Source organism: Tursiops truncatus, chromosome 21 (genome assembly GCF_011762595.2).
Source record: "Tursiops truncatus isolate mTurTru1 chromosome 21, mTurTru1.mat.Y, whole genome shotgun sequence".
Classification (NCBI taxonomy): domain Eukaryota; kingdom Metazoa; phylum Chordata; class Mammalia; order Artiodactyla; family Delphinidae; genus Tursiops; species Tursiops truncatus.
This window is the reverse complement of record NC_047054.1, coordinates 25,471,219-25,489,121: the sequence shown is the minus strand read 5'-3', so window position 1 is coordinate 25,489,121 and position 17,903 is coordinate 25,471,219.

The following is a 17,903-nucleotide window of genomic DNA, read 5'->3' as shown; positions in this document are numbered from 1 at the left end:
ATGCACGTACTCCTGTTGCCACCTTTAGTTAGCTAAATGCCAATTTTTTTTTTTACTTTGGACCATATTCCTTGGTATGGCATCCTTCTCAAATTACCATTAATTAATAAAAAGGTGGGAAAAAAGGTGATGTCAAGGTTTATTACCTTCTTTGTCAATAGCAAACCTCAAAGGATATGAATAGGTCTGTGTGTGTTCCTTCAGTTAAATAAAAAAACACAATGGACACTTCGTTAATATTTCTTTACAACCTAAAGTACCACCTCTCTTTTTTCATTTTGGTACCAACACATGTCTTCTTCGATAAGGGTCTGCTCTCATCATAGGTGACTCGATTTAGTAGAAATAACAATGTCACATAATTCTCCTTGGGTTAACCCAGACACACACATTTACCACTAGTGGGTCTCCTAGTCTTTGTGGTTTTTCTTTATCTCATTTGGCCCTTTGCTGTCCGCTGACTTCTACCTGGCGTTCAATGTAGAGTCTAAGCGCTGAAGGTTGCAAATACAATGCAGGTAGGGGATTCAGAGAGACAAGAGGCATATGAAAGCTGTTTCATTATTTGTCCATATGTGAGTACTGAAATGATTTTTATTAAAAAACTAGTTAGGGCTTCCCTGGTGGCGCAGTGGTTGGGAGTCCGCCTGCCGATGCGGGGGACGGGGGTTCGTGCCCCGGTCCGGGAGGATCCCACATGCCGCGGAGCGTCTGGGCCCGTGGGCCATGGCCGCTGAGCCTGCGCGTCCGGAGCCTGTGCTCCGCGGCGGTAGAGGCCACGGCAGTGAGAGGCCCGCGTACCGCAAAAAAACCCAAAAAACTAGTTATCCTAATTATATGGTGATTTTATTACACACGGGGCTATCCATGTGTAAGACTAACTCCCTGTAAGCTAGTGCAGAACTTTTATATGAGTATGCTTACAGAACGCTCCAGAGAAAAACTGATAATCTGGGAATGATGGGAATAGAACTTGCTAGAGTTTTGTTGTCTAGCAAGTTCTTTATAATAGTCATTCTTAATAAAGATGTGTGTTCTTCCTTCCAGAATTACTTGAATGCATTTTTGACAACGTATAACAGCTTATAAAGACTGTAGGGATCTCACCCCTCTGGGTTGAGAGTCGTCTTTGCAATGATTCCATTTTACCATAAAGGATGTGCTGTTCATTAGTTGTGCTAAAGCTGAAACAGGAGTATGAATTACTAGGTTAGAGCTTTAATAACCTCACATGATAAGATTCAGGTAAAACTAGGGTTGAGGTCATATACTACAGATAGATAAACTTGAAACTGGCCTTTTTGTCAGGTACCTGTGATAACTGAGGAAAAATGCAGAGACCATAAGAAATTAACTTTTTTGTCCTTATGTAGGGGTCATAAGAAAAGTTTTGGTATAAATTAGCTCTGAGGGGCCTAGGAAGATGGAACTCACTCTTCAGGGTAGGAAAGGAAGCCAGGATCTGTGAAGTTGTACCAACTTTTTTTTAAACTTGGAATATCAGAAACCTCTACCTTGAACGTGACTATCTTTATTGCTTTGTTACTGTCTAGAACTAAGTTCTCTTCCTCTTTCCTTTAGTATTGAATGACCTTCTCTTGACATCATTTTCTTGTCTCTGTTAAATGAAGTATTTTTGTCCATGTTTAAGCAATTGGTGAACTTGAGAAAGTTGGGAATCAGACAAGAATCCTAGAGCAGTGCTGTCCAATGGAACATTCTCTGACGATAGAAATGTTCTATACTTATGCAGTCCAATATGGTAGCCACTAACCTGGCTAACCACTGAGTTTTTGAAATGTGACTAGGGTGACTGAGAAACAAAATTCTAAATTGTATTAAATTTTAATTTAAATGACCACAGGTGTCTAGTGGCTAAACTGTGAAACAGCTAAGCTCAAGGAGGAAAATAAACTCAGGTGAGATATTCAGGACTTATTTCATTATAATTCCTTTCATCTAGAGATATTTCTAGAGCTCTTCACTTTTAAAACCTTCGAAATTTTATAATTTGTTTCATTGAAGGAAGCCGTTCATTTATAAACTGTCTCTGAATTATTTTGCTCAAATGCACAAAGCTGCTTTCCAACGTGTCCTTTCTTTCAAGGATGCTTATTCATTCCCTTCTTGACCTGACCACACAGCATCCTTCCCCATATTCATGAGACACACAAGGGCAAGCACATAGGAACTGTATGAAGAGGGTTGTATATATAGACACTGAACATCCTCAGCTTGCAAGAGGCTGGCTTGCAAAGGTTCATTTGTGAATTATGGTTTTGAAACTTAGGATAGATTTTCCCACTGACTCAGGTTACGTGAGCAATATACTCAACTCATTTAACCCAAAATGTAAGTGAAGTTATATTTGCTTTACAAAATCCTCAAAAATGATGAAGTTGCAATTCTAATACAAATACAAAACCATAAATAAAATAAATGTGACAGGGACTTCCCTGGCAGTCCAGTGGTTAAGACGTCACCTTCCAATGCAGGGGGTGCAGGTTCTATCCTTGGGCGGGAGCTAAGATCCCACATGCCTCGGGGCCAAAAAAACCCGAAAACATAAAACAGAAGCAATATTGTAACAAATTCAATAAAGACTTTAAAAATGGTCCACATTAAAAAAAATAAATAAATGTGACAGTTTTCTATTTAGGGTGAGAGAGGCAAGAAATAGAGGGACCCAAGATGTGCATAGTTTTCTTGAGGCGGGGGGAAAGCAAGGATGTCAGTGAGGAAGACGTTAGATTAGAGAGTTCAGCAAACCACCTTTGAAGCAGCGCCCTCATCACTGTGCAGTGAGGACGAAGTATGGGGAGAGGGCAGCTGTCCAAGGAGAGGTGCTGAACGTTTCTGAGTTGATTGTTAAAAACTGGTTGGGGAGGGAGTGGAGTAATACCTCTACTCTCGGTAGCTTTGTATTATTTTTAAACAGGACTCTCAAAAGATACCTGAATGACATGGGACTTAATTTCTTCTCAGTAAGCTCTAGGCATTAGTCTTCTCAGGCAGGCTTGGCAAGCCTATTCTCCCCATGGATTTGGGAAGAAGAGAAAAATATGTGAGAAATGTCTTTGTTGTAACTGTATCTCCAGGATATAACACAGGGTCTGACAGAGCAGTTGCTGAACACGTGACTGAGGTAATAATGACAGAGTGAATGCCATGACCCTTGTGCAGAGCTGTTTGTCCAGGAAGGAAACAAAGCAGAGGCTCTAACCTATGGACATTCTGTTTGCATTCTTCTGAGGGTTAAGGACCCTTAACCTTCCTTAGGCTTTTCTGTAGAGATAGAAATAGTCTACGTTTATGTCTTAATTACAGTTAAAGTTTATAGAAGCTTTTACTTGTATGGAATTCGGTCACTTCATTTAATTTCTTTAAATTATCCGTACACTCTCCTTTTTGTACTGCAGTCTACTTTACACGTTTGGTAAATGAAAGATTCTAAGGGGCTTGCCATCATACTGACACCTGCAATTCATCTCTCTTGGGCCCTGTGTGAGACAGACTTGGAAAAATGCAGCCTTCAGTCGACCATGGGGATGAGCTGTTCTTTTTCATGGTGTGACTGAAGTTCTAGTTAGCCCTTGACTGTTTCCTGGGATGCTACTATCATATTCAGATAGAAAAAATGATAGCTTAAATAAAAACTTAGAAGCAGATGTTTTTCATCTAAAATTTAACCTCCTTTGAGAATTTCTACATCCACTCAGGCATCCTTTATTCCCCCCATACTTTGGAGATTTTATCTTTTCAAAACATTTTGATCAAATAGACTGGCTGACTTCTGCTTTTGGACAACATGGAGTAACAGGGACAGATTTATTCTCTTGACTGAAACAACTAAAAAAAAAAAAAAGGCCATATATAAGAAAACAATGATATTCAGAAACTGGACCTCAGGCAGCACAAGGCACTGGTCCCTAAGAGAGGGTAAACTGATAAGCTGAGCCCTATGATTGCTCCAGCTTACTTCCTAGAGAGAGTTTGAGGCCACTGTACAGGAACGGGGACCCAAGTGAACTGATGATAGTCAATTCCTAGATACTGTGTAATTACGTTTGTAAATTTTCCAGCTGGACCTTTGTACTAGAGATATTTCCATGAAGGTTTATGTTCTGGCCATGTCCACAGCCTTCTTCTGGGGAAAATTGCACTCTCCCCTTCTTTCTGATTAAAGTTGCCATGGCATAGTGCGTGCAATGATCAATCAGTGACCATCCTCATCCTCTGGTTTTGACTGATGGGGCCAGGGATCAATGTTCACGCTTAGGTGGAAAATAAAGGTGTTGCTTGGCAAGAACTTTAACCCAATATCTTGCTCCGTGTTGGATAGTAATTAATTGAGCCACTCAGATCTTCTCTCTTGGAGAGCATAAATGCCAAAAAAAAAAAAAAAGAGGGGGACTTCCCTGGTGGCGCAGTGGTTGAGAGTCCGCCTGCCAATGCAGGGGACACGGGTTCGTGCCCCGGTCCGGGAGGATCCCACATGCCGCGCAGCGGCTGGGCCCGTGAGCCATGGCCGCTGAGCCTGCGCATCCAGAGCCTGTGCTCCACAACGGGAGAGGCCACAACAGTGAGAGGCCCGCGTACCGCAAAAAAAAAAAAAAAAAAAAGAGGGCACCTAGAACTCAGGTTGTGTCTCAAAAGACTGAGCTATTATTTTGGTTTAACACAAAGCCTGATATATATCCCAGTCTTAAGGAAACCACAGTGCAGAGTGACTATACAGTTGCCGATATGATTTTTCTGTTTTCTTTCACAATAAATTACTATTACCAAAGGTCATATATTTGTGTTTTTTCTTACAAACTAAAATAGCTTCTTTATTCTTACCAATAATAATAGATAGCTATGGTTGAGTCCTTACTGTGAACTAAGCCCACATATTATAGCGTCTCCCCAACAGTCTTGTAGAAAAATATATTATTATTACTAATACAATTTTACAGATTATAGCCCAAGGTCAAATTATTAATATGTATCAGAGGTGGGATTCAAGCCCCAGTTCAAGTTCATCTGACCACCAATTTATACCCCTTTTCTTCCTCTGGTTACCTGCCATTGATCAATATTTCTTCCACCTAAGTTAATCAGGATACCTAAAAAAAAGATGAATCTCAGGGTGTATATTGAACTCAAAACCTGTTTTCAATGTTTTTTTATTTTTGGATAATTATTACTAAAATTGGATCTGTTTTTCTTGGGTGAGTTGTCAGTTAACCACTATTAAAATTCTGAATAACCAATTTCCAAGTAATTAAATAAGAGGCTGTCTTCTTTTTGAGAAAATGTTAGCTGACAACAAACATGTTTTTAGCTAATTGATTTCAAATTAAAGGCATTGTAAGTGGTATTTTACTGCCAGGAAGGAGAACTGAATTCTTCTCAGAAAGATTAATATTTCTAATCAAAGAAACACACATACAGTTCTCACTTTCAGATAGAGTCACTTTAGATGGAATTGTATGCTAAGGAAATAGAATTGGTTGCAATCTATGAATATAGTGTGGTTTGAAAAGGTGATTTCAAAAAGTTCAATCAGAAAAGTTCAATGCAGAAAATATAATTTCTTTTAGGAATTATTATGTATATCATCACAACTTAGATTAGCAAATTTGTGTCTTTTGAGCCTACTAAGTAGGTAAAAATCTGGCATAGTTTAGAATATAAGGAAATCTGGAATATAAACTGTTGGACTACACAACAGAAGTGGCTTGAATTCATTGGTATTTTTGGCAAAGGACTAATAATTGCTGTCAGTTTTCCAAAGAACTACAGAAGGAGACTAGGAAAGGAAATATTGTAAAAATTATTAAACCCTGTCACATTATAGCATCCATAGACTCCCAGACAGTATCCCATATTATACTTTTTCTAAGATTAAAAGGAAAAGCTATGTTAAGACTTCAGCACTTTGAAGGTGCTGAGGAGAGAATGTTTTAGAGCAATCATTGTTAAAAACAAAAACCTAAAAGACATAAAACACGACCAGTTTCCTTTGAATTGGACCCTCTTTTTGAGAGCTGTGTGTGTGAATTCAGGTGTCCCCCCGCCCTCTGTTTTGGTCGTTTTAAGGATACAAAAAACCTTATTAGTGAAGGTAACTTATCATTAGTGTCATTATTATTAAGATACTGCAGCACATAATGAAGTCAAACAATACTAAAAAGCACACAGTAATTGAGTCTCCCTTTCGACCTAGACTCAGGAAGGTGATTGTCATCAACAGTTTCTCTGTGTCTTTAGTAAAAAATTTCAATTGTTCACATATATACATATGTATTTACATAATGAGAGTATTTCTATTGAATACTTACTATTCCACTATATATGTTCTGTAATATACACATATGTATTACTAAATAGAATATCTTAGTGACACCTTCATAGCAACATGTATATATATCTACTTTATTCTTTCTAACTGCTGTACACTATTCTTTTATGTAGGCGTAATGTTATTTATTTAACCAGTCCCCTATTGACAGACAATTAGAGTTCTTTGAGATCTTTGCTATTGTTATGCTGCAGTGAGTATGCCTGTATATACGTCTTTGGTAATGTTCAAATATACTTGTTAGATATATTTTTAGAAGTGGAATTGCTCAGCTAAAGGGTATCTGCATATTTAATTTTGATCATGTCAAATTACCCTCCAAAGAAATTTTTGCTAATTATACTTCTATCAAAAATGAAAAACAGTGAGTCTTCATCAACATGGTAAAACTGATCTTTGTTCATCTTCTAGGTGAAAATAAGTTGTTGTTTTACTTTTTATTCTATTGATTTCAAATAAAACTGAAAAACTCCAAAAAATTTTAAACTATCTTTTTTCTATAAAATGCATGCTTTGCTCCTATTTCTATTAATATTTTGGTTTATTCCTCAATCGATTTGTAAGAATGCTTCATAAATTATGGAAATTACCGAAATACACTTTCTTATTAGATTTACTTGGTGAAAGCAATACATGTCTATGATTGTAGACATTTAAGGACATTACCAGTAATGACTAATACTCAAGTTTGATTAGCCTTTGATAAATATTGACACAATAACTTCATACTAATTTGTTAGAGGTCAAAAGAGAATGTTCCCTATGCATCATTTGTTTAGTCATGTGTACTTTCTGTATACTTTGCAGTAAAATTTACACAAAGTACAATATATAGGCACTAGGGATTATTCTGCTCCATTAGAGTGGCTCTTTCCTTGAACTTAAGTAGTTTCCTCATAGTTTGTGTTGATGAGTGTTCAGCTGAGGACTTGAGGAAAGCCCTCTGTTACTCTCCAAATCTCTGTCTCTGCAGCCCTCTCCTTTCTGGTACTTTGCCACGTGAACTCTAGATGCCTTACCCTCCTCAGACGCCCACTTCTCTCTCCTCAATGCAGGAAGACTCTTACTCAATCCAGAGTTATTCCAAACATTTCAGCAAAAGAGCCAGTGAATTCTTTTTCTTAAACCAGATTGCATAAGGATTTTTGTTATTTGCATTGAAACAATCCCACCTGTTTATTGAACTTTATGGAGCTATTTTTTATAACATGTTTTGACAAATATGGTAAGAATTCCAGCGAAGCACAGAGTACCTCTGCAGGGGTCCATTAAAATATAGTTTAATGGGCTTCATCTGTCTAATTCAAGAGTACTTATCGGACTACTAGAGGGAAGAATAGACTAAGTAACTTGATATAATTCTCCACAAATATTATTCTTTCAAACAATTACATATTATACAAATGGTTTATTTGCTTCATCTTATTATGAATATTATACATACTCAGTATAAAACACATACATGTACACATACATACCACCATTACCACCATTAAAAATATTATAAATTATAAAATAAAGATCATCCAAAATATTATGACCCAGTGGTAATATCCATCTCTATTGCACAAGAAAATTCTTAATTCGCAGATGTCCATAAGCAGGGTATACAAGGGCTATTCTGGATCCCGTTCTCTTCTTTCTTCACTTTATCATTCTTCGTAAGACTTAAATTTTAATACAGTTAATCCTCCATTTCTTTCCTTTTAATTGGTCCTTTTTGTGTGTCTTATCAGTGAAAACTTTCCCTCTCCAAGATTACAACTATATTCTCGTATATATTCTTCTAAAATTCTTAAAGTTTCATCTTCACATTGAAGAGTTGAATCGACTTAGAATTGATTTTTGTATATGGTGTGAGGTAGAAATCTAATATATATACATATATATATATTTTTTCCTATATGGATAATCAAATTTTCCAACCTGTTTTTTGAGCAGTCTGTTTTTCCCCCTTTGATTTGTATTGCCCACCTCTGCCTGGTGAGCAATACATGAGTCTGTTTCTGGGTTCTTTATTCTAATCCATTAGCCGGTTTGTCTATACTTGCCTCACAGTGCTAATTACTGAATATTTAAAGTGGTCCTAGCTGATAGGAAGTCTCCTTACCACATTCTGCCTCAAAATCAACTTGACTATTCTTGGTTCTTTGCTCTTCCATATGAACCTTAGTAGAGTTCTCTAGTTTACCACACACACACAAATCTGTTGGAGCTTTGGTCCAAACTTAACAGAGTTTACAGATTAATTTGAAGAAGTGACATCTTTTTGACACAAAATCATCCAGTCCATGAAAGTTACATAGCTATTCATTTATTTGGATCTTCTTTTAGGAGTTTTAATATTGTGTTATTATTTTCTTCATAGACATTTTTAGACTTAGTCCTTTATTTTTGTTGTTGTTACTTTGTTGGGATATCTTTCTATTTAGTTTTATGGAAATAGAACATTATATTGTATCAGGAAACAAGAGAATATTGCTTCAAAAAGAGAGTGATCAACAATTCAAACTGCTCCTGAAGGATAATGATGAAGAAATAGCTGTGGATTTGACAATTAGAAAGACACTGGTATCACTTAAGAGACTATATATTGGCTCAGATATATGTACATTTGAATTCCAGTGCCATCTGTCATTAAGCTATATGAGTTGAAGTACTCCACTGAGTAAAGTGATAAGGTCTTCACCACAGGATTATTGTGTGGGTTACATGAGTCAAAATGTGTAAAGCATGTAATATTTCCCAGCTAATAAGCTATGAAAAGAAGAGGAAGATATGACAGCAGATTAAAAGAATATTAGAATGGAAAATAGGATTTTTCTTAGACCACCAAAGAGTTAAATCTGTGGATAGGAAAAGGGGAAAATTCTAGTTAATAAATAGACCTGGAAGATATTTAAAATAAGACTGATCAAACAAGAGTGATCAAATGGAACAGGATAGAAAGCCCAGAGATAAACCCACACACATATGGTCACTTTGTCTTTGATAAAGGAGGCAAGAATATACAATGGAGAAAAGACAGCCTCTTCAATAAGTGGTGCTGGGAAAACTGGACAGCTACATGGAAAAGAATGAAATTAGAACACTTCCTAACACCATACACAAAAATAAACTCAAAATGGATTAAAGACCTAAATATAGGCCAGACACTGTAAAACTCTTAGAGGAAAACATAGGCAGAACACTCTTTGACATTAATCACAGCAAGATCCTTTTTGACCCACCTCCTAGAGAAATGGAAATAAAAACAAAAATAAACAAATGGGACCTAATGAAACTTCAAAGCTTTTGCACAGCAAAGGGAACCATAAACAAGATGAAAAGACAACCCTCAGAATGGGAGAAAACATTTGCAAATGAAGCAACTGACAAAGGATTAATCTCCAAAATATACAAGCAGCTCACACAGCTCAATATCAAAAACCAAACAATCCAATCCAAAAATGGGCAGAAGACCTAAACAGACGTTTCTCCAAAAAAGATACACAGATTGCCAACAAACACATGAAAGGATGCCCAACATCACTAATCATTAGAGAAACACAAATCAAAACTACAATGAGGTATCACCTCACACCGGTCAGAGTGGCCATCATCAAAAAATCTAGAAACAATAAATGCTGGAGAGGGCGTGGAAAAAAGGGAACCCTCTTGCACTGTTGGTGGGAATGTAAGTTGATACAGTCACTATGGAGAACAGTATGGAGGTTCCTTAAAAAACTACAAATAAAACTACCATATGACCCATCAGTCCCACTACTGGGCATATACCCTGAGGAAAACCGTAATTCAAAGAGAGTCATGTACCACAATGTTCACTGTAGCACTATTTACAATAGCCAGGACATGAAAGCAACCTAAGTGTCCATTGACAGATGAAAGGTTAAAGAATCTGTGGCACATATATACAATGGAATATTCCTGAGCCATAAAAAGAAATGAAATTGAGTTATTTGTAGTGAAGTGGAGGGACCTAGAGTCTGTCATATACAGTGAAGTAAATCAGAAAAAGAAAAACAAATACCATATACTAACATATATATGGAATCTAAAAAAAAAAAAAGGTTCTGAATAACCTAGGGGCAGGACAGGAATAAAGATGCAGACATAGAGAATGGACTTGAGGACACAGGGAGGGGGAAGGGTAAACTGGGATGAAGTGAGAGAGTGGCATGGATATATATACACTACCAAAAGTAAAATAGATAGATAGCTAGTGGGAAGCAGCTGCACAGCACAGGGAGATCAGCTTGGTGCTTTGTGATCACCTAGAGGGGTGGGATAGGGAGGGTGGGAGGGAGACGCAAGAGGGAAGGGTTATGGGGATATATGTATACATACAGCTGATTCACTTTGTTATACAGCAGAAATGAACACAACATTGTAAAGCAATTATACTCCAATAAAGATGTTAAAAAAAAAAAAAGAGTGATCAAAGCAGAGTGGATAGTCTCAAAAGCAGACAGTGTGACAGGGCAGAAAGTGGGATGAGGAAGGAGACACTTGAACCAAATGGGAAAACAATATTTTGGAGCCATTTAGCATAGTGTCAAGTAGCCTTACACTTGTCCACATCCCATAAACATATATTTGATTTTCATCATGTTATGATGTTTTTTTCAAAATGATATCATTAGAAATAGTTAACATATTCTTCTTAGTAATGAAGGAATTGTGTTATAAATTTTATAGTGTGCCAAAAACGATTAAACTGAAAAGCAAATGTTAGTGTTATGGTTTGGATTAAGCTATCTAGAATATTCAATAAATCAGAATCACTCCTTGCCTGGTGATAGTCTATAAAGGAACTTTTATTATAGCTTAGTGGTAAATTTATTTGGGTTGTTAAGGCCCCTCTGAAGAGTAACTGGGACTGAATGGATGACAAACTTGGAAAGATTATGAAGTTAAAAGAAAAAGGAGATAAAGCAAAAGAAATAAATCCTTAATCCTTTGTTCAGGAAATGTTTAGTCTTATTGTGTCCAATAAATCAGAGAAACACAATCAAAATGTCAAGATTCAATAAGCATCATCCTCTCTTGTAACTTCTTCTCCCATTTTCTTTCTTAACAACAGTTCTTTGTATTTCTGATTTTAACCAGACCAAGCCTTTTTGCAACTGCATGCATTTTAAGTCTCATTTATATTAGGGGATGACTCTAGGTTAAAAAATAAGGGAAGGGGCTTCCCTGGTGGCACAGTGGTTAAGAATCCAGCTGCCAATGCAGGGGACATGGGTTTAAGCCCTGGTCCAGGAATATCCCACGTACCGCGGAGCAACTAAGCCCATGCGCCACAACTACTGAGCCTGTGCTCTAGAGCCTGCGAGTCACATCTACTGAGCCCACGTGCCACAAGTACTGAAGCCCGCACACCTAGAGCCTGTGCTGCACAACAAGAGAAGCCACTGCAATGAGAAGCCCGCGCACCACAGCGAAGAGTAGTCCCCGCTCGTCGCAGCTAGAGAAAGCCCGTGCACAGCAATGAAGACCAAATGCAGCCAAAAATAAATAAATAAAATAAATAATTTTTAAAAAAAAATAAGGGAAGGAATGAAGGTGGGAAATAAGAAAGGAGGATAAGAAACAAATAAGGAAGGAAGGGAAGAATAAAAAGAAGAGAAACAAGCAACGAAGTGTCAATTGAAAACAATAGCAGAAGGATGTGCAGCAAACTAAATAGACACCTCCAGTTCTCAAACTCGATTTACCCTTTAAAAGCAATTTTTTTTGACCCAATAAGAGCACATGTTACTCTCTTACAGATTCACAATGTACATTAGCACATTAAGGACTTGGAGAGGGAATCAGTTTAACTTGTTTAACTCGACATTTCCCAAACGTATGTTCATGGTATGTACATGGCTCCTTGTGAAACAACTATTAATGCCATAGAAATTTAATTCCCATGGAGCACACTTCAGGAAAAGCTGGAGCTCACAAATTCAATTGCATGTATTACTGAATTTTATTTTCTTCCTCTTAAGCACAGCTTCTCTTTTTTTTCCAGCTTCATTGAGACATAATTGACATGTAACATTGTGTAAGTTGAAGGTATACAATCAGTTAATTCAATACACTTACATATTGCAATAATGATCACCGCCATAGCGTTAGCTAACATTTCCATTACATTACACAATTACTATTTCTTTTTTGCAATAAGAACATTTGAGATCTAGTCTCTCAGGAACTTTCAAGTATATAACGCAGTATAATTAACTATAATCATCATGCTGCATATTAGCTCCCCAGAACTTATTCATCTTATAATCAGAAGTTTGTATCTTTTGACAGATTTTCTTATCTTTGGCTGGATTATCATGCTGTATCAGTTGTGAAGCATGTCATTATACAATGCTCAATATCCACTATTCCAGGATATACTGTCCATTAGATATATGTATCACATGCTTTCTAAGCCATGGTTCTTTGGTCTTTGAAGATATGGTTTAAATAAAAGAAAAAATGAAATGGGCTGAGAGGTCCCCAGGCCTCTATTTTGAAAGATAGGTAGGTAGAATCATGGCCTCTAGAAAAGGTCATGCCCTGATCCTTGGAATCTATGAATGTGACTTTACATGGCAAAAGGGACTTTACAGATGTGACTAGGAGAAGAATCTAGAGATGGAGAAGTTATTTTGGATTATTTAGGTGGCCTTAACCTGATCGATCACCTGAGTCCTTAAAAGTAGAGAATGTTTCCCTGGTGCAAGACAACCAGAGAGATGGTAGCATGAGAAGGACCATTGTTAGCTTAGAAGGTGGGGGAAGGGAACCATGAGCTATAGAATGTGGCCGCCTCTAGAAGCTGGAAAAGGCCTTTGGAAAGGAATACAGCCCTGTTGATATCTCAATTTTATCCCAGTAAGACCTGTGTCAGACTTCTGACCTATAGAACTGTAAGATAATATATTTGTAAAGTTTGAGTCATCAGTTTGGGGGAATTTATAATGGCAGCAATAAAAATCGAATTCCATAAATAAGTATGCAAGAAGGTAGGATAGAAAATATTTGGATTAAACAACCTCCTCTAGTAAAAAATGATTTAACACACTTGTATTCTGGCACTGTCATAGGCAGAATTCTAAGATAGCCTCCAAGATTCCTGGTATATACACAATTTTCCCAGTTATTCAATCAAACACAGGTCTGAGTGCTGCTGCAAAAGTGCAGATTAATTGAGGTCCCATAATTGTTGACCTGAAAATAGGAGATTATCCTTTATGGGCCTGACAGGTTATTACCTGACAGGTAATCAGGTGAGCCCTTAAAAAGGATGGGGTTCGGGCTTCCCTGGTGGTGCAGTGGTTGGGAGTCCGCCTGCCGATGCAGGGAACACGGGTTCCTGCCCCGGTCCGGGAAGATCCCACGTGCCGCGGAGCGGCTGGGCCCGTGAGCCATGGTCGCTGAGCCTGCGTGTCCGGAGCCTGTGCTCTGCAACGGGAGCGGCCACAGCAGTGAGAGGCCTGGGTACCACCACCACCACAACAACAAACAAACAAACAAAAAGGATGGGGTTCTTGCTAGCGGAAGAGATTCAAAGAATGAGAGAAATTTGACACAAGGGGGATTCTCCATTGCTAGCTCTGAAGATCTCCATTGTTTGTTGTAAAATTGTGGGCAGTCTCCAAGAGTTGAGTGGGCCCCAGCTGATAGCCAGCAAAGAGATAAGGACTTCAGTCCTACAGCCACAAAGAACTGTACTCTGCCAACAATGTGAATGAGCTTGAAGAGCACCCATCGTTCCAGATGAGAGCATAGTCAACATCTTGATTTCAGCTTCATAAAATCCTAGGCAGAAAGCCCAGTCTTACTGTGCCTTGACTGTTGACCCTCAGAACTATGACGTAATAAATGGTCTTGTTTTAAGCTGCTAACTGTGTGGTAATCTGTTACACATCAATAGAAAACTAATTCAGGCACATAATGACATAATTTTTAAAAGTTATCTAAAACTCCATTTCAGTCAATGATAGCATTTTCATGGGGCCTGAGGGAAGCACCTTCCGTCAGATCATATACCTTTGAGGAAAATTATTTATCCACGTATGTGTCACAGAGCCAATCCCCATGCACTGTAGACTCGAACGAATAGGTTTTGATTTGAGTTAAAAAGATTCCACACCCCCTATCATATTGGGGATCATTTTAAGGGATGTTCAACTTTAAACACCTCTACTCTCATGATGCCAATTTCCTATTTTCATTTGGCAAAACAAGCCTACTCTGTTTATTGAAAAGATGAAATATGCTTCTATCAAAAGACTAATAATGATCATGTCTCTCGAGTATGAGAATAGACTTCAAGGCATTGCATCCGGGGGAATTGAATGGAGAACACCAGGTCTGCTCCAGTGCCCAGTGACTGGTAATGCTCCAGGGTGCTTGCTGATGTTACTAATAGAAGTGACCAGGATTTGGTGAGGAAATGCCTAGAGGGCACTGCATCTGAGTCAGGGGTCCGCAGGTCTTAAAAGCACAAATACTTACTGACTTTTGTCTTGATTGATTCTCTTGGCCTCCGTGCTAGAAGTTGAACGAACCATACTAAGACAAGGGACTCAAAAGGAGAGGGAGTAGGCAGACAATACTCAGGAATAAAAGAACAATGCCAATGCGGAAGTCAGGACCCAGGTCTAAGAATAATAGACCATGCCGTAGTGGAAAGAACCTGGTTCTCATTTTGCTCATTTGTGAAATCAGATTTTGCAAGGGAATGCGTTGCCATCCCATTTAATACAGACGAGCAAAATTTCTTTTTGGTGGACCTCAACCTGAATTCCAGGTTGTAGATAAACAGGGACCTGCAAAGGGAAGTATGTGGTGGAAGCAATTGGTGAAAGTCTCTCACAACTTTCTCTATCCCAATCAGAAGTAGAACACATGTAGAAAAATATATGTTGTGTTAACATTAAACCATAGTAATAAGAAAATATTTGGGTGGATGATAAGACTTAAAACACAGTTGTCTTTTATCATACATGAAATTAAAACAATTTGTATCTAACAAAATGAAGCACTCTTACACCTAAGAGTTTTAAAGGAAAGCAATTCCTTGCTCATATAAATATGTCTGCTCTGGCAACAGGAATTTTAAATCTGTGAGGAACTAATATTAAGTGACAGGTTCTCTAGATCAGCTCTGTAAATGCAAGGCATTATTTGATTTAGATATAAGATTTTCATCACTTAATCATATAATTCAGTGAGATATCTTTATTCTAACCTGAACTTCTTTTCAGAAGACTTGAATCACAAAGAGAGATATTGGCAAGAGATAATGATTTGTTAAATGTATGAGACAATTATTTTAGGGATTAACATTGTGTATATAAAATCTACTGATTGGACACCCGATTTTATAGCAAGTATATTTTGAGTTAAAAAAGTGAGAAAAAATATTTTTGTATGCTTATGGCACACACTGTCTAACATTTTTTCTTTTAAGGGTGCTATGTAAAAAACATTATCACTATCAAAAAGTAAAAGTTATTAGTTATCCAGAATTTGCTCAGTGTAAAGGTTGGACCTATTGTAATCTTTTGAGTCAAAAGTGAGTTGCCTCTGTACTTTGATGGAGAAAAATCATTTTCCAGTTTGGGACAGTGTTACTAAAGTGATTCTTAGAGACTGAAATGGAATAATTCTTTTGTATAGATGCATAGTAATCTATTTAGAAAACATAAAAGCACTAAAGAATATATGCCCCACATTTAACCTTAGGGAAGTCCAATGACCTCTAAAAGATGCATGGGCTCTGTGTGTACTGAGGGGGATGGAGGGATGCCCAGTGTCAGGACGGGTGTCATTGTCCGTGCCCTCACTGGAGTTGTGGGCAGAACATGTATGGCAGTAATAATGCTAAGCTGTATCTAGAATAATCTGGAATCTTCCAATTGGACAAATTTTTGATCAAATAAATCAGATTTGGATGTTCTTAGTTATAATACCAATTGAATCTTTGATGTGCCTCAGTCTTCATGGATGTTATTAATTGCATTTCACTGCTGTTACTTTGCACCTATGTGATAGTGTGATGCTTGAGCAACGTCAGATAGCAGGGTTTGTGGAGTAACCAGACAGCCACACTGGAAGCACCAGTTGTGCTCCTAATCTTTTCCCTGGGTTTAGCTTTAATTTTTAATGAGTTTGCCTCTGCTGAAGAGCCAAATCTCTAATACCCGGTATGGGGAATGATGCGTGAGTTATTAAAACATATAAGAGCTTAGACAATGAGAAGGGAAAGGGCTACACCCTCAGTTGTTGAATTGGTTGTAAAACAAATTCCTGGGGATTTAATGAATAAAATTTCTGTTGGCCTCACATTTGGAATTAATGAGGTGGAAAATATGAAATAACATGGAACAGCCTTGCAACACAGAGAACCAGACCTAGGAGAGTTTATTTTGGAGAAGGAACGTTTTCTAATCTTAGGTTCCTGTTTAGACTTATGACCACTAGCTGGCATGTGAATTCTAGTTAAACTCAGAAACTGTTTATTTTTGTAATTTTTGTCTGGGACTTTTCTCAATTTTTTGACTGTCAATAAAAAGGCTGACTGGCCGAGAGCTTAAACCAGGCCCCGCTGGAGTTCACTGAAGAACTTCAGTCAACAACTATTTGTCTGACACTGGTCTCAGGCTGGGGAGAAGGTTGGGGAAAAAAAACCCATTCTGGGAAACTGGAGGCCTGGGTTTAGTTCTAGCTCTACCACTAGTTAGCTGCAGGTCTCAGGACAGTTATCTAACCTTCCTGGGCCTTGTCACCAGGTAAGTTCCCTAAAGTTTAACTTGAGAAACAGTAAGCTCCAGGTTGACAGATCTGGTTTTCCTAACAGTGCCTCCATCAGACTGCTGCCAAAGTTTAGGAAACAAAGAATGTTTGGTCATCTGGGACTCGGGGCAGTTTCCTAACACCTGCAGGACTCGCTGCTTTGGAACATCCTTGATGGTACGTAGCAAAACACATGACGTATATAGATAATTCCAATCCAATCCAAAGCGGTGCCTGGCAAAATGTTCCAGAGCGTTCGTGTGTCTTTCTGCAATGTGACAGACATTCTCATGAAATTCCTGCAGCATATCTCTTGGACAGTTATTGATGTATGACGTACATAGAGGACAGTGCTCCAATCTGAAGGGTCCTGCTCTCCTAGTCTTCACAAACGAACACATCTGACTAATCGGTTTCCAAATCAAGAAATAGAACGTAAGCAGGGCCACAGAACCTTGCTTGCTTCCTCTTCAGTCATTTCCTCGCCCAAGGGTAGCCACTGTTTCTAATGGCATAGAGTGGTTTTAAAATGTCCAAAAAAACCCAGATGGAAAACGGAGATTGCCAGGTCCTAATTTAGAGATCTTGACATGTCATTCAGAAATCTAATCCTTTGCCTGTGCCTGGATGAATAGGTACTACCCTTTTGGAAAACAGTTTGGTACTGTGTCTCAAGATCTCTTAACACATTTATTCTATTCCATTCTTGGATTATCCAAGGAAATCCAAGATTTCCAGATTATCCAAGGAAAATCTGCTTAAAAAAGGATGACTT